The sequence below is a fragment of the Salmo salar genome, chromosome ssa15, assembly GCF_905237065.1.
Source record: "Salmo salar chromosome ssa15, Ssal_v3.1, whole genome shotgun sequence".
Classification (NCBI taxonomy): domain Eukaryota; kingdom Metazoa; phylum Chordata; class Actinopteri; order Salmoniformes; family Salmonidae; genus Salmo; species Salmo salar.
Window position 1 is genome coordinate 93044093 of NC_059456.1, and position 23057 is coordinate 93067149.

Below are 23057 nucleotides of genomic sequence, written 5' to 3' on the forward strand. Positions count from 1 at the left end.
CACCTTCCCCCCTCCATTTGTTTTGTACTCTGCTGCTTCTCGCTGTGTATTATCTATGCATAATCACCCCTACCTACATCTACAAATTACCTTGACTAACCTGTACCCCCGCACATTACCACTACCCCCTGTACATAGCCTCGTTATTGTTATTTTATTGTGTTACTTTTTATAATTTTTTATTTCAGTTTATTTGGTAAATATTTTCTTAACTCTTCTTGAACTACACTGTTGGTTAAGGGCTTGTAAGTAAGCATTTCACGGTAAGGTCTGCACTTGTTGTATTCGGCTCATGTGACAAATTAAAGTTTGATTTGATTTGATAACACTGCTGGCATTTACTGTATACTTTCTCTCTTTCTCTCTCTCTCTCTCTCTCTCTCTCTCTCTCTCTCTCTCTCTCTCTCTCACACACACTCTCTCACATACTCTCTCTCTCTCTGTCTCTCTCTCTCCCCCTCTCTCTCTCACTCTCGCTCACACTCTCTCTCTCTCTCTCCCCCTCTCTCTCCCTCTCTCTCTCTGTCTCTCTCACACACACTCTCTCCCTCTCTCTCACACGCTCTCTCTCACACACTCTCTCTCACACACTCTCTCTCTATGTGTAATTACAAGTAGAAACTGTTTTGCCTGAAAGCCTACTACAGGTGCTGTAGCCTATAGGGTGCTGTAGCCTATAGTGTGCTGTAGCCTATAGGGTGCTGTAGCCTATAGTGTGCTGTAGCCCATAGGGTTGCTGTAGCCCATAGGGTGCTGTAGCCTATAGTGTGCTGTAGCCTATAGGGTGCTGTAGCCTATAGTGTGCTGTAGCCCATAGGGTGCTGTAGCCCATAGGGTGCTGTAGCCTATAGGGTGCTGTAGCCCATAGGGTGCTGTAGCCTATAGGGTGCTGTAGCCCATAGGGTGCTGTAGCCTATAGTGTGCTGTAGCCTATAGTGTGCTGTAGCCTATAGGGTGATGTAGCCCATAGGGTGCTGTAGCCTATAGTGTGCTGTAGCCTATAGTGTGCTGCAGCCTATAGGGTGCTGTAGCCTATAGTGTGCTGTAGCCCATAGGGTGCTGTAGCCTATAGTGTGCTGTAGCCCATAGGGTGCTGTAGCCTATAGTGTGCTGTAGCCTATAGGGTGCTGTAGCCTATAGTGTGCTGTAGCCTATAGGGTGCTGTAGCCTATAGGGTGCTGTAGCCCATAGTGTGCTGTAGCCCATAGGGTGCTGTAGCCTATAGTGTGCTGTAGCCTATAGGGTGCTGTAGCCTATAGGGTGCTGTAGCCTATAGTGTGCTGTAGCCCATAGGGTGCTGTAGCCTATAGTGTGCTGTAGCCTATACTGTGCTGTAGCCTATAGGGTGCTGTAGCCCATAGTGTGCTGGGCCAAGCAACCAATACTCTAAGCCTGTTAGTCCCAGCTTGCACTGCTTCGAATAGCCAATTGAAAAGGAGAGGGTTGAGTTGAGAGCCTGTGATTGGATGGCTGGTAACACTACCTTGTCTCCATGATTAATGTACGGTAGCTAGGAAGCAGGCGCCAGGGAGAAGCTGTTTCCAGAGATTGTGTAACATGAAACCATAATATCACAGAGTTGTTATTGAATCTATTCTACAGAATGGCTTAATTTCATTACAAACCCTGTTTTCCAGAAGTAGCATACGCTCTTTAATCTCAATAAAATGCTGTTGGAGAATGAAGTCATTCTGATAAGAAATTAATGAAGATAAGGATTCCACTGATATTGATTTTACACAAATGCATTTATTAAACATCTCAAATAATCAAGAACAGTATCAAAAACATATTTTAGTTTACGCAAATACATACATAACAAAAATAGAACTTCATTCAGTATGAACATATGTTTGCTTCTGTTTTCACACTTAGCCTAAACAACTTACACATATGAACAGCTATGAACATGATAAGAACACATGAAACAAGACCTAACACATGACACCTACAGCCAAAGTCAAATTCCTGTCCCTCTGATCTACAGATACAACAACCACACGTATTTCACACAGGAGGTCTGGAAAATACTAAACTGATGACTAGTAAATGATGTTACTTACACGATCAGAACATAACGTCTTACAACTATAGCAAAGTCATATGATTTTCTCTACGATTTACAGAGATGACAACCACAAGTCAATTATCTGACACATGAAAATACTAAATGAATAATGTGTTCAAAACATGCATTCATCATGCAAAACAGTACAGTAATACCAGCAGAACCAAAAGATGACTGGTATGCTATGTACAGTACATCATGCGTTACATCTGCCACAAGGTATAATGGAATAGCAACAGAGGGGGCAGTAGTTGTTCCTTTGGAATAGAAACCTAGTCCCAGGGATACTCAGGATACCCTACAGGTAATAATTATGCCTTGTTCAGGAAGCCGCTATCAAAACGTTGAATGAAAGGTAACGTCTACAATGCTGGTTTGATTGACTTGAGCCCTTCGACTCACAATCTAAGTGTTAGGGTTGCGGTCTAGTCTCACAGGTGAGTAGGAGCTTCTAGGGGGCAGCCGTGACGTTGGAAGTGTGCACTGATGTCATAAGAGGATAGGTGTGCATCATTGTGCCCTGAGGAAGGTTCTGAGAGACCTGTGGACAAACAACTGCTGTCTACAACAGTAAGAGACAGGTGCAGGTATGGTGGTGAGATGGGGAAGGTCCGTGGAGGAAACACAAAGACATTCACTGTCATTTCTACTGTTAAAACCAACCAGAGCAGGGGTCCGATCATAATCTATGAAGAGGAGGGTTGGAGATCTAGGCGCTCTCACCAGACAAGAACTGAGTACCCAACACCAATAGAGAGCCTTGGGCTGAGGGAGGACGACGTGTGTGGTGGTAGAGAAGGATGGTTTGGCGTCTCAGTCTCTATGACACTGTCCTCCTTATGGTCCTTCTTGTGTTTCATGCGTCGGTTCTGGAACCAGATCCTGCCGATCGGTGAGCCTCAGGCCTGCAGCCATCTCCAGCCTGCAGGGTGGACACAGGTAAGGCCTGAAGTGGAACTACTTCTCTAGCAACACTAGCTGGGTGCTGGTGAACGCTCTTGCTCTTGCTCTCGCCTCCCTCCCTCTCTCCCTCCATCTCTGTATCTTTTTCCATCTCTTCCTCTACTTAGGAGACCACCAGCCTCGTTATGACAGCACACTGAATCCCGTGGGGAAATGACAAAATGAACATTTCATAGTAATGCTGTACTGCAAGTGTCTGAGACATAACAAGGGATAGTTACATGTTGTGTTACATCTTCCCCCCTTCTAAAGACAAAGTCTAGGAGGGGAAATATCTGACACGTGCATGAATAGAATCTACACATGGCCGTGCCAACTCAACTCATCACTTAAAGACTGAGACCACCGCTGGAAACACCCACCTTCGGTGTCACGTGCTACAACAGTCCTGTTATTATTGTGTGCAGGGTTTTAGTCCCAGTTTACCCCTGGATATCCGACCTACCTAGGAGGAAAGTATTGTATGTAATACAGTTGTGAACTAACATAAATGATAAAGAGTTGATCAAACCAGGGGCCTAACTCCCCTCCACATTCTGAAAATGCATTTTTGCAGAGTTTCTGTCATCCAGGGGAAGAGATGTCTTGGTGAGAGGCAAAGGGGTCGATGGAATGCACCTCTTTCCTCTGAAGAGAGCTTTGCCTTACCATGGCGGGTATCCACCGGGTCATGGGTGCCTCAGAACGGGTCAGACGGGTACAGAGTGCAGCTGACACAAGCAGAAGAGGTGACAGTAGGACGAGGGAGTGGGTTCTCTCTGAATTGTGGTGCGTGGCCTCTGCTGTGTCCAGTGCCATATCCATCCGGTTCGGCTGCAGTGTTGTAGTAGCTCTGTAGATGACATATGGGGGATTGGTGGTGGTCCACAGATATAGCAGGATGCACTTCAAATTTACTCTGATAAATAAAACTATGGATATGACCTGAAAGTTGGGAGGGAATGCACTTTCGCATGATAAATATATAGCTTTACACCAAACTGAAATGACTTTGAATAAGATGTAAGACTGTATTGAATATAACCAGATGGATAAACCGTGAAGTCACGTGCAGCTATCCTCCAGTAGTCGCCTCCAATAGTCTGAAAGGAACTTAATGGCGCCCGAGGAACCCGCTCCGATTCTTCAGGCAGCATAGCAATACGCGTTTATTTCTTCTTAACCTACGGATGAAAACAACCAATTAAAATATATGAATAATAAGAGAACAATAGCAGTGCATGATCAGTATGCCGTTTTAGAGAGACAGGACAGAGACAGGACAGAGACAGAGACAGGACAGAGACAGAGACAGGACAGGACAGAGACAGAGACAGAGACAGGACAGAGACAGGACAGAGACAGGACAGAGACAGGACAGAGACAGAGACAGGACAGAGACAAGACAGAGACAGAGACAGGGCAGAGACAGAGACAGGACAGAGACAGGACAGAGACAGAGACAGAGACAGGACAGAGACAGGACAGAGACAGAGACAGGACGGAGACAGGACAGAGACAGGTCAGAGACAGAGACAGGACGGAGACAGGACAGAGACAGGACAGAGACAGAGACAGGACAGAGACAGGACAGAGACAGGACAGAGACAGGGAGACAGGACAGAGACAGGACAGAGACAGGACAGAGACAGGACAGAGACAGAGACAGAGACAGGACGGAGACAGGACAGAGACAGGTCAGAGACAGAGACAGGACGGAGACAGGACAGAGACAGGACAGAGACAGGACAGAGACAGAGACAGGACAGAGACAGGACAGAGACAGGACAGAGACAGGACAGAGACAGGACAGCGACAGAGACAGGACAGAGACAGGACAGAGACAGAGACAGGACAGAGACAGAGACAGGGCAGAGACAGGACAGAGACAGGGCAGAGACAGAGACAGGACAGAGACAGGACAGAGACAGGACAGAGACAGGACAGAGACAGGGCAGAGACAGAGACAGGACAGAGACAGGACAGAGACAGGACAGAGACAGAGACAGGACAGAGACAGGACAGAGACAGAGACAGGGCAGAGACAGGACGGAGACAGAGACAGGACAGAGACAGGACAGAGACAGAAACAGAGACAGAGACAGGACAGAGACAGAGACAGGACAGAGACAGAAACAGAGACAGGACAGAGACAGGACAGAGACAGAGACAGGACAGAGACAGGACAGAGACAGAACAGAGACAGAGACAGAACAGAAACTGAGACAGAGACAGGACAGAGACAGGACAGAGACAGAGACAGGACAGGACAGAGACAGGACAGACACAGAGACAGGACAGACACAGAGACAGGACAGAGACAGGACAGAGACAGAGACAGGACAGGACACAGACAGGGACAGAGACAGGACAGAGACATAGACAGGACAGAGACAGAGACAGAGACAGGACAGAGACAGGACAGAGACAGAGACAGGACAGAGACAGGACACAGACAGGGACAGGACAGAGACAGGACAGAGACAGGACAGAGACATAGACAGGACAGAGACAGAGACAGAGACAGGACAGAGACAGGACAGAGACAGGGACAGGACAGAGACAGGACAGAGACAGGACAGAGACAGAGACAGGACAGAGACATAGACAGGACAGAGACAGAGACAGAGACAGGACAGAGACAGGACAGAGACAGGGACAGAGACAGGACAGAGACAGAGACAGGACAGAGACAGGACAGAGACAGGACAGAGACAGAGACAGGGACAGGACAGAGACAGGACAGAGACAGAGACAGGACAGAGACAGAGACAGGACAGAGACATAGACAGGACAGAGACAGAGACAGGACAGAGACAGGACAGAGACAGGGACAGAGACAGGACAGAGACAGGACAGAGACAGGACAGAGACAGAGACAGGGACAGGACAGAGACAGGACAGAGACAGAGACAGGGACAGAGACAGGACAGAGACAGAGACAGGGACAGAGACAGGACAGAGACAGAGACACAGACAGGGACAGAGACAGGACGGAGACAGGACAGAGACAGAGACAGGGACAGAGACAGGACAGAGACAGTGACAGGACGGAGACAGGACAGAGACAGGGACAGAGACAGGACAGAGACAGAGACAGGGACAGGACAGAGACAGGGACAGAGACAGGACAGAGACAGGGACAGGGACAGAGACAGGGACAGAGACAGGACAGAGACAGGACAGAGACAGAGACAGGACAGAGACAGGACAGAGACAGAGACAGGACAGAGACAGGACAGAGACAGGACAGAGACAGGGCAGAGACAGGACAGAGACAGGACAGAGACAGAGAGGCACACACTGAACGGATCATTTGGACCTAAATATATATTTATTTGTTATTTACAGAGTAGGCCTACCACAAGTGGGAAGATATTCAAATGAAAACCCAGTGCAATTAATTAAAGTTACTTCGTTTCTTGAACTTTCCTGGTACGTTATAGCAATGCTCCTTATTGGAAACTATTGATTGAGTAGCCGATTTGAAGGAATCATATCAATACTATCACAAAATATTTCAACAATTATTTTTGACTGAATGTGTAATTATAATATGAGTGTGCTGTTTGTTGAAATATAGCATTACTATATTAAAAATGATGATAAACCATTGTGAATTGTGTTTTTACATCTTCCACTCACTTTTTGTATATTTATTTATTCTATTTGCACGTGATTATGCATACAATGTATGCTGGTTGTATGAAAATACACTAAATGAGTGAACTGTCCGAGTTATTAGCGTAATGACTTACCTATAATAGATTCAATGGGAGTGGTGAAACAAAGGGTTTTGAAAAGCATTGCCACACAAAGATAATGAAAAGAATATGGTAAATAATAGTCGTTTTACCTCAAATGTCTGCTTATCTGCTTTCACTAATCAATTGCAACATGGATGTGTTCGCTCTGTCAAACAACGTTCATATTACAGAGTAGTTTTCGTTGATAAAACCCGTGTGGTATATGGCCGAACAGAGAGGCAGAATATATGGACGAGAGGCAGAATATATATCCGAACAGAGAGGCAGAATAACGCCATACTGTCACCCTATCAACCCAAAGCTAACACTAAAGCAATACAGTGTAGGCTACTAACGAAATTTGTTAGGGTAAATTTTTTGAACTTGTAGGCTATTACAAAATATATTATAATCATGTACAATCTTATTAGCTTAATTTACACCAAATATATGTGTACATATCAAACTCAAATGAACATGGCAGTGCCATAGACTCTCGTATACAGTGGGCCAATGACGTCATTAGGCTACTGCATTTATTTCGAAAAGCTGATTCAATTCTATAGGCCTTTTCCTAGAAGTATAGCCTACAGTACCCCTATTTATCTAATATAATACGCTGTTGAGGAGAACCCTCCAGTAGATGTCTTAGCAGCACAGGGACGACTCAGCCTTTCCAGCACCACTCTGATATAATCCCTCTTCCGTTCACCCTCCTCCTAGCCCCGCCACAAGGGCAGCCTCACACCCTGAACCTGCATTCACACTTCACACACTCACTCCAATAACTTATTTTAACATAAACATGATCATCTCATGTTTATCATTATTGTAAGCACAAATGATCAGAGGAAATACATGACATAATTTAGAATGCAATAGAACAACACGAATAGCATGAGGGGCAGAGATGGAATTTCCGGTGTTGTGCCGAAAATCTCCCCCCTGCCAGAATCCTCTAATGTCCTTAATTTTGTGGCTAGAGTCAAATACTTTCTGTGGCACACATCAAAGTCAAATACTTTCTATAGAAGAAACTTTACGTCAGGATAGGCAACCGAAAATAATAATTAATATATGTGTGTTATATTAAACATAGAGGAGGGAGTAAAATGTAGGCAAGCAATAAACATTTCAGAACAACTACTAGTCGAATAAGACATGGGAGAGATGACGAATATTGGCAAAGACATTTATTCATAGACTAATACAAATCAGTAGCGGATTTAGGTACGGGCGCACGGGCGCGGATGCGGGCGGGCGCAGGCGCTATACAAGCTATAACCGCCACATACACTTGAAACAAATAGCCAAACCGAAAACTGTAGACAAAAATGCCTTCTGCTACTAAGATCAGTGAAATGTAGGCTAAACTGACAACGGAGTGAAGAACAGAAATCTCAACTAGCAAGCAAGTCGCAGCAATGAAGAACACGAAGGGGGGGGAATTCTGTCAGGGGGGAGATTTTCCGCACAACACTTGTTAACACTGGCAACACCAATTGTTCATTGAGAGCATGAAGTGATAAGCAGGATAAACAAATTACTCCACTTGAATTTCGGGCAAAATTGATTTATGGGTCGTAGAAGAGTGTTCACGTCATGTTCAGAGCCTAAGAATGCATGCTCGACGAGAGAGAATTGTGCCTACATTTCTTTCAGATCGTATGAGATTGGGACAAATAAGTCCATCTCACTAACGTCTATAATAAGTCGGTGTAAACATACAAAGTCATATATATATGCATTTCTTTAACATATTACATTAAAATACCCTTATAACATTTGATTTAGAATTGGTATGCCATACTGTGCACAATGAAACAGGGAAGTTACACCGCGTTTATTAGAGGGTTATCAAGAAGACGCCCGTTGTTTTCGTACCCTTTCAAACTGTTCTTCCAAAATCAATCTTGTTTTAAGAGCTGTTGTTATTTAGAGTTCCGTGAATTGCTGTCAGTACTTGTCAGATCGAGCCTGTCATTATGCACAACAGGTCGGACATTGGTGCAGTTTACATGACATATGACTTGGTTGGACTGTGCATTGAATGAGAGAAGATTCATTCCATAACCTGGGATACATTAAAACATGGGTCAATTATGCTAATAACCGAACTCGATAGGTTTATTTAAGGTTCATGTGCATTTAATGCACTTTTTAATTTCCTTCACAAATGATCAATTTAGATGTACACTATTGGTATTATGATTGGTATGATAATTATGAGCGTAACGCTATTATTATTAAATCATTATCATCATGATCATCTTGTATACCTGTACCATCAGGCAGTCCTTTTATCTGGAGAGGAGAAATCAGGCCTAAAGTAATTACATTCCGTTTGTTTTCTTTTCCTCAAATCGTTGAGCACACTCACTCGCCTGTAGCCTATTGGATATAGAATCTGTGATATACTAGCTCAGCAAGACAATAATTTATCTCCTCCGCGCGTCTACATCACAATTCTCAGTGAACTCTGGTTGAACCGCTCGCGTGGCAATAAATCATTTTTTCCCCTCTGCACAAAAGCGGGCGCCAGTCTTTCTGGGTGTCAACCCCTTTTACAACCCCCCTTACCTTCTGCACTCTCTTAGCCTGCTCTTGGGTTGGTTTATAACATATTGCCTTCTGCAGTCACTTGGTTTGGTGGCTGACAAAAACAGGAAAACATCGATAAAAAATACTTCTATAAAATATTTATCCCATAGCCTATATGAAAACAGGCAGAATATGGAGACTTTTATAAACATGGGCGATATTTACAGAAAATATATACCAAACGCACAACACTAGCATTTCCACTCAAAGAGATTTTTGGTTTATCCATGTATACCATGTTGGACTTGCAGCAAAAATAATATTCCTAACCCCTTTGTTCCAAAACGCACTGTTTTCTACACTGCTCTTTTCAAGAAAAAGCTACCATGCCATGGATCTGCGAATTTGTTTTCGGCGGATTGAGCTCGATTCGGGCAGATAAGAGGAGACTGAGAGTGTGCGGAAGGACGTTAATGGGCAGAGGATGTTGTCGGTTAAAACGGTGCATACAAATGGCCCTGTCTCGGCGGCTCAGGCGGGAGATTTATGGCCCGGTGCCCCATATTGCTGTAAACAATGCAGAGTGAAATGAAAGGACCAGAGACTTAGCTGCTGCACTCAGCACTTCATAAGAACACTTCATAAGAGAGGAAAAGGAAAAGACACTGTCAATTTACTTTCTCCTAACATGCGTTCTTGTCTTGAACTATATGCACATAAGCGGCTTCCTTCTGCAATACACCATTGCAGAGGCAGACTGGCCATCTGGCATTTCGGGCAAATGAAAAAAAAATCATATATATCATTGCACAGCGGTCTAGGGCACTGCATCTCAGTACTAGAGGCGTCACTACAGACACCCTGGTTCGAATCTAGGCTGTATCACAACCCGGCTGAGATTGGGAGTCCCATAGGGCGGTACAATTGGCCCAGCGTCGTCCGGGTTTTGACGGTGTAGGCTGTCATTGTAAATAAGAATTTGTTCTTACCTGACTTGCCTATTAAATAAAGGTTAAATAAAAAAATATACAAAAGTATGTGGACACCCCTTCAAATTAGTGGATTCGGCTACTTCAGCCACACCCGCTGCTGACGTATACAATCGAGCACAAACCATGCAATCTTCATAGACAAACATTGGCAGTAGAATGGCCTTATTGAAGAGATCAGTGACTTTCAACATGGCACTGTCATAGGATGCTACCTTTCCAAAAAGTCAGTTTGTCAAATTCTGCCCTGCTAGAGCTGCCCCAGTCAACTGTAAATGCTGTTATCTAGGAGCAACAACGGCTCAGAAAGGGACTGCAGTGTGCTGAAGAGAATTAGCATGTAAAAATTGTCTGTCCTCGGTTGCAACACTCAATACCGAGTTCCAAAATGCCTCTGGAAGCAACGTCAGCACAATAACTGTTCGTCGGGAGATTCATGAAATGGGTTTCCATGGCTGAGCAGCCACATACAAGCCTAAGATCACCATGCGCAATGGCAAGCGTCGGCTGGAGAGGTGTAAAACTCGCCGCCATTGGTTCTCTGGACTGATGAATGCATAGTGCCAACTGTAAAGTTTGGTGGAGGATGAATAATGGTTTGGGGCTGTTTTTCATGGTTCGGGCTAGGCCCCTTAGTTCCAGTGAAGGAAAATCTTAACGCTACAGCATACAATGACATTCCTGACGATTCTGTGCTTCCAACTTTGTGGCAACCGTTTGGGGAAGGCCCTTTCCTGTTTCAGCATGACAATGCCCCCTGTGCACAAAGCGAAGTCCATACAGAAATGGTTTGTCGAGATCAGTGTGGAAAAACTTGACTGGCCTGCACAGAGCCCTGACCTCAACCCCATCGAACACCTTTGGGATGAATTGGAACGCAGACCGCGAGCCAGGACTAATCGCCCAACATCAGTGCCCAACCTCACTAATACAGTTGTGGCTGAATGGAAGCAAGCCCCCCGCGGCAATGTTTCAACATCTAGTGGAAAGCCTTCCCAGAAGAGCGGAGGCTGTTATAGCAGCAAAGGGGGGGACAAACTCCATATTAATGACCACGATTTTGGAATGAGATGTTCAATGAGCAGGTGTCCACATACTTTTGGTCATGTAGTGTATATAGGCTACTGCACATTACACATGACATAAAAACATAAAAGCCCATAGATATAGGCCTAGCTATGCTCTCTTGGGTAAATAAATGAAACAAGCTTCAGTAGGCTAATCTTTTTGAGTGTGAACTGTATTACTGTACTGTATTGTATTATACTGTATTATATGGACTGGAATTAGTCACATCGTTCAAACCATGATAAAGCAGGGAGAGAACATGTGATTCCAGTGCATCACATGAGGCCTACAATTCTCCATAATATTTCCCTTAATGTTATTAGCCTACTTCCTCTTTCTCTCTCTAGTGTTTCTTCATTCCCTTCTCGCTTTCAACAGTTAAATGAAATACGTTTTGTTGTCCTCATCTTCATCATTCTACTACTAATTCCACGACTGGTCTATCGACGTCACCGCACGAAGAGGCAAAAAAAGACTTACCCCCATCACGACGTCCCCCAAAGGCTAACTTGCTAGCCCCGGTCTGCTAACTGCTAGCTTGCCTGCCCCGGTCTGCTAACTGCTAGCTTGCCTGCCCCGGTCTGCCAACTACTTGCTTGCTAACCCGGTCTGCTAACAGTTAGCTTGCCAGCCCCGGTCTGCTAATTGCTAGCTTGTTTAGCCCCGGCCTACTAACTGTTAGCTTGTTAGCATCGGCCTGCTACCTGTCTAAATCGCCGTGTCCCCAGTCAGCCCAACCAATCACTGGACCCATATGTTCACTTGGCTACGCATGCCTCTCTCTAATATCAATATGCCACGTCCATTACTGTCCTGGTTAGTGATTACTGTCTTATTTCACTGTAGAGCCTCTAGCCCTGCTCAATATGCCTTAACCAACCATGTTGTTCCACCTCCTACATATGCGATGACATAACCTGGTTTAAACGTCTCTAGAGACTGTATCTCTCTCATCATTACTCAATGCCTAGGTCGCCCTCCAATGTACTCACATCCTACCTTACCTTTGTCTGTACACTATGCCTTGAATCTATGCTATCGTGCCCAGAAACCTGCTCCTTTAACTCTCTGTTCCAAATGTGCTAGACAGCCAGTTCGTATAGCCTTTAGCCGTACCCTTATCCTACTTCTCCTCTGTTCCTCTGGTGATGTGGAGGTTAATCCAGGTCCTGAAGTGCCTAGCTCCACTCCCACTCCCCAGGTGCTCTCATTTGTTGACTTCTGTAACCGTAAAAGCCTTGGTTTCATGCATGTTAACATTAGAAGCCTACTCCCTAAGTTTGTTTTACTCACTGCTTTAGCACACTCTGCCAATCCAGATGTCTTAGCCGTGTCTGAATCCTGGCTTAGGAAAACCACCAAAAACCCTGAAATCCCCATCGCTAACTATAACATTTTCCGCAAAGATAGAATTGCCAAAGGGGGCGGTGTTGCAATCTACTGCAAAGATAGCCTGCAGAGTTCTGTATTACTATCCAAGTCTGTACCCAAACAATTCGAGCTTCTACTTAAAAAAATTCACCTTTCCAGAAACAAGTCTCTCACTGTTGCCGCTTGCTATAGACCTCCCTCTGCCCCCAGCTGTGCCCTCGATACCATATGTGAATTGATTTCCCCCCATCTATCTTCTGAGCTCGTGCTGCTAGATGACCTAAACGGGGACATGCTTAACACCCCGACCATCCTACAATCTAAGCTTGATGCCCTCAATCTCACACAAATTATCAATGAACCTACCAGGTACAACCCCAAATCCGTAAACACGGGCACCCTCATAGATGTCATCCTAACTAACTCGCCCTCCAAATACACCTCTGCTGTTTTCAATCAAGATCTCAGTGATCACTGCCTCATTGCATGCATCCGTAATGGGTCTTCGACCAAACGACCACCCCTCATCACTGTCAAACGCTCCCTAAAACACTTCTGCGAGCAGGCCTTTCTAATCGACCTGGCCGGGGTATCCTGGAATGACATTGACCTCATCCCGTCAGTAGATGATGCCTGGCTATTCTTTAAAAGTGTCCTCCTCGTCATCTTAAATAAGCATGCCCCACTCAAAAAATTTTGAACTAGGAATAGATATAGTCCTTGGTTCACTCTAGACCTGTCTGCCCTTGACCAGCACAAAAACATCCTGTGGCGTTCTGCATTAGCATCGAATAGCCCCCATGATATGCAACTTTTCAGGGAAGTTAGGAACAAATATACACAGGCAGTTAGAAAAGCTAAGGCTAGCTTTTTCAAACAGAAATTTGCATCCTGTAGTACTAACTCAAAAAAGTTCTGGGACACTGTAAAGTCAATGGAGAATAAGAGCACCTCCTCCCAGCTGCCCACTGCTCTGAGGCTAGGAAACACTGTTACCACCGATAAATCCATTATAATTGAGAATTTCAATAAGCATTTCTCTACGGCTGGCCATGCTTTCCACCTGGCTACCCCTACCCCGGTCAACTGCCCGGCACCCTCCACAGCAACCCGCCAAAGCCCCCACCATTTCTCCTTCACCCAAATCCAGATAGCTGATGTTCTGAAAGAGCTGCAAAATCTGGACCCCTACAAATCAGCTGGGCTAGACAATCTGGACCCTCTCTTTCTAAAATGATCTGCCGAAATTACTAGCCTGTTCAACCTCTCTTTCATATCGTCTGAGATTCCCAAAGATTGGAAAGCTGCCACAGTCATCCCCCTCTTCAAAGGGGGTGACACTCTAGACCCAAACTGCTACAGAGCTATATCTATCCTATCCTGTCTTTCTAAGGTCTTCGAAAGCCAAGTTAACAAACAGATTACCGACCATTTCGAATCCCACCGTACCTTCTCCGCTATGTAATCTGGTTTCAGAGCTGGTCATGGGGGCACCTCAGCCACGCTCAAGGTCCTAAACGACATCATAACCGCCATCGATAAGAGACATTACTGTGCAGCCATATTCATCGACCTGGCCAAGGCTTTCAACTCTGTCAATCACCACATTCTTATTGGCAGACTCGACAGCCTTGGTTTCTCAAATGATTGCCTCGCCTGGTTTACCAACTACCTCTCTGATAGAGTTCAGTGTGTCAAATCGGAGGGCCTGTTGTCCGGACCTCTGGCAGGCTCTATGGGTATGCCACAGGGTTCAATTCTCGGGCCGACTCTCTTCTCTGTATACATCAATGATGTCGCTCTTGCTGCTGGTGATTCTCTGATCCACCACTACGCAGACGACACCATTCTGTATACTTCTGGCCCCTCTTTGGACACTGTTAACTAACCTCCAGACGAGCTTCAATGCCATACAACTCTCCTTCCATGGCCTCCAACTGCTCTTAAACGCAGGTAAAACTAAATGCATGCTATTCAATCGATCACTGCCCGCACCTGCTCGCCCGTCCAGCATCACTACTCTGGACGGCTCTGACTTAGAATACGTGGACAACTACAAATACCTGGGTGTCTGGTTAGACTGTAAACTCTCCTTCCAGACTCACATTAAGCATCTCCAATCCAAAATTAAATCTAGAATTGGCTTCCTATATCGCAACAAAGCATCCTTCACTCATGCTGCCAAACACACCCTCGTAAAACTGACCATCCTACCGATCCTCGACTTCGGTGATGTCATCTATAAAATAGCCTCCAACACTCAACTCAACAAACTGGATGCAGTCTATCACAGTACCATCCGTTTAGTCACCAAAGCCCCATACACTTCCCACCATTGCGACCTGTATGCTCTCGTTGGTTGGCCCTCGCTTCATACTCGTTGCCAAACACACTGGCTACAGGTTATCTACAAGTCTCTGCTAGGTAAAGCCCCGCCTTATCTCTGCTCACTGGTCACCATAGCAGCACCCACTCATAGCATAGCATGCGCTCCAGCAGGTATATCCCACTGGTCACCCCCAAAGCCAATTCTTCCTTTGGCCGCCTTTCCTTCCAGTTCTCTGCTGCCAATGATTGGAACGAACTGCAAAAATCTCTGAAGCTGGAGACTCATATCTCACTCACTAGCTTTAAGCACCAGCTGTCAGAGCACCTCACAGATCACTGCACCTGTACATAGCCCATCTGTAAACAGCCCATCTATCTACCTACCTCATCCCCATACTGTATTTATTTATTTATCTTGCTCCTTTGCACCCCAGTATCTCTACTTGCACATTCTTCTGCACATCTACCATTCCAGTGTTTAATTGCTATATTGTAATTACTTCGCCACCATGGCCTATTTACTGCCTTAACTTACCTCATTTGCACTCACTGTATATAGACTTTTTGTTTTCTTTTGTTCTACTGTATTGACTGTATGTTTTGTTTATTCCATGTGTAACTCTGTGTTGTTGTATGTGTCGAATTGCTACGCTTTATCTTGGCCAGGTTGCAGTTGCAAATGAGAACTTGTTCTCAACTAGCCTACCTGGTTTAATAATGGTGAAATAAAAATAAATTAAATAAAAATTCTAATGACATCCTTGAATAATATCGGACTAGATTGAGATACAGAAGGCTTTCACTTCTCTTCATGAGGATTGAATGGTTATGGGTCTGACTCAATAACTGTTACAGCCTACCGCCATCGCGTGTTCACTCTGGTTTCAAACTACCCGTGAGGTCTATTCCCTTCTGTATCCTCAGGGTTAGTTTGGCAGCTGGGGTGAAAGAGGAGCGATTACGATAGAGGAAGCCAAATCTAGATTTAACTTTAGCCTGCAGCTTTGATATGTGCTGAGAGAAGGACAGTGCACCGTCTAGCCACAACCTCAAGCTCTAAACCCTCAGAGGTAGTAATAACACCTGTGGGAAGAGGGGCATTCTTCTTACCAAACCACATGACCTTTGTTTTGGAGGTGTTCAGAACAAGGTTAAGGGTAGAGAAAGCTTGTTGGACACTAAGAAAGCTTTGTTGTAGAGCATTTAACACAAAATCCGGGGAGGGGCCAGCTGAGTATCATCTGCATATAAATGGATGAGAGAGCTTCCTACTGCCTGAGCTATGTTGTTGATGTAAATTGAGAAGAGTGTGGGCCTAGGATTGAGCCTTGGGGTACTCCCTTGGTGACAGGCAGTGGCTGAGACAGCAGATTTTCGGACTTTATACACTGCACTCTTTGAGAGAGGTAGTTAGCAAACCAGGCCAAAGACCCCTCAGAGACACCAATACTCTTTAGCCGGCCCACAAGAATGGATTGGTCTACCGTATCAAAATCTTTGGCCAAGTCAATAAAAATAGCAGCACAATATTGCTTAGAATCAAGGGCAATGGTGACATCATTGAGGACCTTTAAGGTTGCAGTGACACATCAATAACCTGAGTGGAAACCAGATTGCATACCCGAGAGAATACAATAGACATCAAGAAAACCAGTCAGTTGATTATTGACACGTTTTTCCAACACTTTTGATAAACAGGGCAAAATAGAAATAGGCCTATAACAGTTAGGATCAGCTTGATCTACCCCTTTAAATATAGGACGAACTGTGGCTGCCTTCCAAGCAATGGGAACCTCCCCAGAAAGGAGAGACAGGTTAAAAAGGTTGGAGATAGGCTTCATAAGATGATAGGGGCAGCAACAAAGAAGAAAGGGTCTAAACCATCTGACCCAGATGTTTTTTTGGGGTCAAGTTTATTTAAGGAGCTCCTTTAGCACCTCGGACTCAGCGACTGCCTGCAGGGAGAAACTTTGTAGCGGGGCAGGGGAAAAAGAGGGAGAAGCATTGGGGATAGTCGCATTAGAAGGGGTGGGAGATGAGTAAATGTTGGACGGGCAAGGAGGCATGGCTGAGTCAAATAGGAATCCTGACCTAATGAAGTGGTGATTAAAGAGCTCAGCCATGTGCTTCTTGTCAGTAACAACCACATCCTCAACTTTAATGGACATCGGCAGCTGTGAGGAGGAGGGTTTATTCTCCAGGTCTTTAACCGTTTTCCAGAACTTCTTGGGGTTAGACCCACAGAGAGAGAACTGCTCCTTAGAGTAACTAACTTTGGCCTTCCGGATAGCGTGAGTGCAATTATTTCTCATTTGCCTGAACGATAGCCAGTCAGCCTGAGTATGCGTGTGCCGAGCCTTTCGCCAAATGCAATTTTTGAGGTGGAGTAAGGCTATGTAGTATAAGCTTCTGCAGCAACAATAAAAAAGGTTACCATGATGAGATGATAGGTCTACATACTGAGATGGGCTGTCAGTCACCACCCTGAGCTTTGATGAATCACCATGCAGTGAGCAGAGGCTATAGAGAATCCAGATTTAGACACTGCATATCATTTAACAGTTCCATTTCACGTCATTTACCAATTTCTCACTGTTATTTATCCCAGGAAATGGGAGTGGTTTTGGGTGGTAAATCTCTGTAACCGGGTTCCCACCATTCAACCCTAGGCTGGTCCATTTTTAGCTTAGTGGGCTTGTCAAGCTTGGGTTTTTTCTCATTATCTGACTGAATCGGGCCGCAAGGAAAAAAATGGGCCGGTGTGGGTACCTCCAGGAACAAAATGGGCTGGTGTGTTACAAATGCCAGGGCCAATTTCTGGTCCCATTCCACCCCTGCACCATAGCTACATTGGCTGCAACTCTTAAATAACCCATTAAAGCAACAGATTAAAACTGGCTATTTTGCATTTCTTGGTCAATGTGAAATTTGGGGAAATTAGCATGTTGATTTGTGTCCAATAGACATTACCTTTCATTTGTATATCTCTCTCTTGAGCCTATACCATAAATTGAACATCCAGTCCATTCAGAGGAGTGCTGGGAGTGCTACATGTTCGCCCCAAAATGTAGCACGGACGGAAGATCTATTTTACACACGCTTATTTTGGGATTGATTCTCTGCTCTTATAACAGGTTTCTATTGTATATAACTTCTAAATGGTTATGTCCAAATTCTCAAACACATGGTAAAAACACAATTACAGGGTGAATTCTGAAAAAGTGGGACACTTTCTGCATTTCACGCTTCTGTAACCTCTTTCAACATCTATCCAACATACAGTATTAGCCCAACAAATTATTTATTTCTGAAATCCTCAAGATGTTTCCTAATCCCACAAAAAGGACAAATGTTGGTATCACATTCACATGAGGCATGACACACCCATTTGTGTAGACTGAGCCAAAACCACATTTTTCTTCCGCATTTGGTCAACTGGGACAGCAGGTTAGATAAACTGGGACACCATTATTACAGTCCCAATTGTACCACAATTACAATTCAATTCACACTTTGTTGTTATATTATTATCCTGAGGATTTCAGAAATGTATCATGCGTTGGGATAAAAGAGATTACAGAAGACGGAAATGCAAAAAGTGGGACATATATAAACTGGAACTGCTTAATCCTGACACGTTTATTTCTTGGTCTGAAAAGTGAAAATCAAAACTATTGTTACTAAGCCCTTGCAGAGACACCACCTGATCAACATCACATCACTTCATTGGTGTGACATAATAGAGGGAGGCAGAGCAAGAGTCAAACGGGAATCTCACCCGCAAAGGACACGGTAAGATCAGTGACAGATTTTTTTTTCTGTTTTGTTGTTAAGATTATAAAACTGTCATAAATAATGCAATGTGCCAAATTGTGATGTAAATGTGCATACTATGTACTAGTGCATCAAAATAAATAAAAAAGCTGCCAATATTATGTTTACATTTGTAATTCAGTCATTTTAAGACCCTCACAAGCTTCTACAGATGCACCATCGAGAACATTCTGTCACCGCCTGGTACGGCAACTGCATGGCTCTCCAGAGTGTGGTGTGGTCAACCCAATGCATCACCGGGGGCACACTGCCTGCCCTCCAGGACATCTACAGCACCTGGTGTCATAGGAAAGCCAACAAGATCATCAAGGACCTCAGCCACTCCAGCCACAGCCTGTTCTCCCTTTTACCATCTAGCAGACGGCGATAGTACACGTGCATCAAAGCCGGGACAGAGAGACTGAAAAATAGCTTTCATTTCCAGGTCATCAGACTGCTGAACAGCCATCACTAGCTAACCACTGCCAGGTACTCTGCCCTGCACCTTAGAGACTGCTGCTGAATGTATATAGAGACCTTGAACACTGGTCACTTTAACAATGTTTACAGTGTTTTACCCACTTTATATGTATGCACTGTGGTCATGGCTCATCCTATATAACTGCTGCTGTACAAACCTTTTCTATTCCTATACTGTCCATACTGTCTAAACACACTATATATATATATATATATATATATATATATATACTGTATATACTGTATATATAAATATTTACATTCCGGACTCTGACATTGCTCATTCTGATATTTCTTAATTTATAGTTTTTTACTTTTTGGATTATGTGTGTATTGTTATTCAGTTTCACTTCGGGATTTAACTCATGAATCTTCGACCCAGTAATTCTGCATGGTTACAGGGTTAATACAAAAACAACTCAAAGGGTTAAGTTTAGGTACGATGGCTCTTTCTTGTGACATGCCTGATTACTGCACTGTTGGAGCTTGAAACACAAGCATTTCGCTGCACCTGCGATAACATCTGCAAATCTGTGTAGTGACCAATATTTGATTTGATAAGATTTTTTTTACCAACCATAGATAGCTAAAGAAGGGCAGCATGGAGTTGGTAAAGTGGGACAGTCTTATAGGCTTTTCCAATGGAGGAACGAGATCCAGTTTACATTAGGGACCCCTTATGTTAGGCAGGGCTCTGTTTCTTGTAGTACTGTTATACTGTTTAATTTACACTCACTGGCCAATTTATTAGGTACACCCATCTAGTACCGGGTAGGACCCCTTCGCCTCCAAAACAGCCTTTCTTCGGGGAATTGAAACGTTTCTCAGTTGGTATCAAGGGACCTAGCATGGGTCAGGAAAACATTCCCCACATCATTAATCCACCGCAACCAGTCTGTACCGCTGACCCCAGGCAGGATGGGAGTGTTCTCATGCTGCTTATGTCAAATCCTGACAGCCTTCTTTCAAAAAAATATATAGAGATATGTATATATATATATATATATATAATATTAAAACATACAAACTACATGCAGTGAAGCCGCTCAACATTTACATTATACTGAGTAATCTAACTGTCGCCCGTCAACAGATCTCCCACACAAGTCAAAACAGGAGCCCAAACCAGCAACCTTTCGGCCACCGGCCCAAGCTCTTTGAGCATAATCCCAGTCCCATTATTCCCTAACATTTCCAGGTGGTGGGGCAATATACTGGGCATCAACACTGAATACATTTTTTATGGAGTATTTTCATGATTCATGTATCTGCTACAATGCAATGCAATTGGAACCATTGAGTTCTGCATAGCCTACAGAACGCTCAGTGAATGCAACTGGTAGTCCACCACTCCTCCCACCTGATTCGATGAGCCCTAGGGCATAGACTTGGAGAGATGACAAGAACTGATGGCTGCTGAGAATGATACAACACCTTGGAAATGTATCAGATCAAATCAAAATCAAATAAAATTGTATTAGTCACACGTGCCGAATACAACCTTACAGTGAAATGCTTAATTACAAACCCTTAACCAACAATGCAGTTAAAAAAAAATGCTGATAAGAATAAGAGATAAAAGTAACATATATTTAAAGAGGAGCAGTGAAATAACAATAGCGAGACTATATACAGTGGGCAGGGGCGGAAATCCCGGGGGGGGGGACGGGGGGGACACGACCCCCCCATCCTGGGAAAAATATGATTTGTCCCCCCCAATATATCACTGAAACATAACTATGTAATTTAAATAATATTAATAATACGCAATGAAAGCAATTGTGCTGATTATAGACACTTAATAGCGCGTTTTTAAGTTTCAAAAGATTGCAACCCCCCCCACCCTTTGCCTCACAATGGTTTGATCCACTGCCAGTTCCTTAGCTTGCTAGGTAACAGAGAGGTCGTATCTATTGTCTGAAAGGCACTCAATGCACGTAACTGACGGGAGGTTCATCCAGTCAATCGCGCACACACACTAGCTGAATATGCAGAGCTAGCGCGCAAATATTAACTATTAAGCTAGCTAGTACCTATTCCATTTATGTGGCGTCGTCAAAGATGGAATCAGCATGCAGATGATGTAAGTTAGTGCTTCAAAGTCCCTGTGATAAGGTTAGCGATAAACTGAAATCCAAACTGAATAGAACTACACTCTCTTCTACCATTGTCTTAAATATATTTAATGGTCTCGTTGCAAAAGCTAAATTGTCGCAAGTGAACTTTTATTTATTTATTTAATTTCACCTTTATTTAACCCGGGTAGCAAAGATTATAGCAAACACCACTGAAACTGAATTGGTGCTCGCTAGCTTTGCAAATTCAGCTATTGTTGGAAGCCAGCCAATATGAAACAAACTATTAAAATTACAAAAGGTTGCAGCATATGTTGTGTAAATGGTGAACTCATACAGCTGTCAACTCTTGTCATTTTAATCCATTTCACATTTGCTAGCTACCTTTTAGATCTAAGCCCAAATAGAATGATTGAAGATGATAGAAGCCCATCTCCTACTGTAAATAACCTACACACTGTGTGTGTAGCCAGCCAGCCAGCCAGCCAGGTAGAAAAATGGCAGAAAAATAAAAGACGGACATCAGAGTATTTTTCAGTACACCAAAACGCAAAGTAAGAACCCTAGTAGCCTAATATCTCAAAGACTAGTTGATAAAATGTTCATAAGAAAGAAATTAAATTCTAATGGAAATGTTTCACAATGATGTCATTAGGCAGAGCAGGCAACAGATGGCACACAGACAGCAGAGTTGGGGACAGATATGCAGGGACAGACTGGCAGAGACAGGGAGTCTCAGGTAAGTTTGTTGAGTCTTTGTTTGGCAACATTATGAAAGGTTCTCAATTTTTTTGACTTGTAAAATAGGAACATAATTGGAAAATGCCATGGATACCCCCACTCTCAACTTAAACTGGTGACTGAACTAAGATTTGTTAAAGGCAATGGTATTGCTGTTGTGATTAGTTGTGTAGTTTTGGGTACCGGTAGTTAGGAGTACGGCAAACACCTTATTTCTTTGGTTCCTCAATATACATTTACCATATTACAATGTAGGCTATGTGTTACAGCACTACTTTTGGTGTCCCTCTCAGGAATTGCTCTTGAGAAAATTTCATGAAATTGTCCCCTCCAAAGTTGATATCAGATTTTCGCCCCTGATAGTGGTTTACAGATACAGAGTCAATGTGCGGGGCACCAGGGAGCACCGGGGGCACCGGTTAGTTGAGGTAATATGTTCATGTAGGTAGAGTTATTAAAGTGACTATGCATAGATGGCAACAGAGAGTAGCAGTGGTGTAAAGGGGGGGGGGGCAATGCAAATAGTCTGGGTAGCCATTTGACTAGATGTTCAGGAGTCTTATGGCTAGGGGGTAGAAGCTGTTTAGAAGTCTCTTGGACCTAGACTTGGCGCTCCGGTACCGCTTGCCAAGCAATAGCAGAGAGAACAGACTATGACTAGGGTGGCTGGAGTCTTTGACCATTTTTAGGGCCTTCCTCTGACACCGCCTGTAGTGCCTTGCGGTCGGAGGCCAAGCAGTTGCCATACCAGGCAGTGATGCAACCAGTCAGGATGCTCTCGATGGTGCAGCTGTAGAACCTTTTGAGGATCTGAGGACCCGTGCCAAATCTGTTACATTGTCCAGAGATATCTATTTAATCAAATCATATTAATTAAATCTCTGTTGGGCTTACT

At 44.1% G+C, this 23057-nt stretch overlaps 1 protein-coding gene across 11 annotated transcripts in view; it reads right to left on the reverse strand.

The window, feature by feature from the left end:
* Positions 1 to 1729: 1729 nt before the first annotated feature.
* hoxc4ab (homeobox protein HoxC4ab) overlaps positions 1730 to 23057 on the reverse strand; it is a 103057-nt gene continuing 81729 nt past the window's right edge. For 4 of the 11 annotated variants that reach the window (XR_006759072.1, XR_006759070.1, XM_045695192.1 and 1 more), the window contains one exon: positions 1730 to 4194. The gene's annotated coding sequence lies outside the window, so the exon portion shown is untranslated. The remainder of the gene's footprint in view (positions 4195 to 23057) is intronic. The other 7 variants (XR_006759071.1, XM_045695191.1, XM_045695197.1 and 4 more) reach the window with 6 other exon arrangements.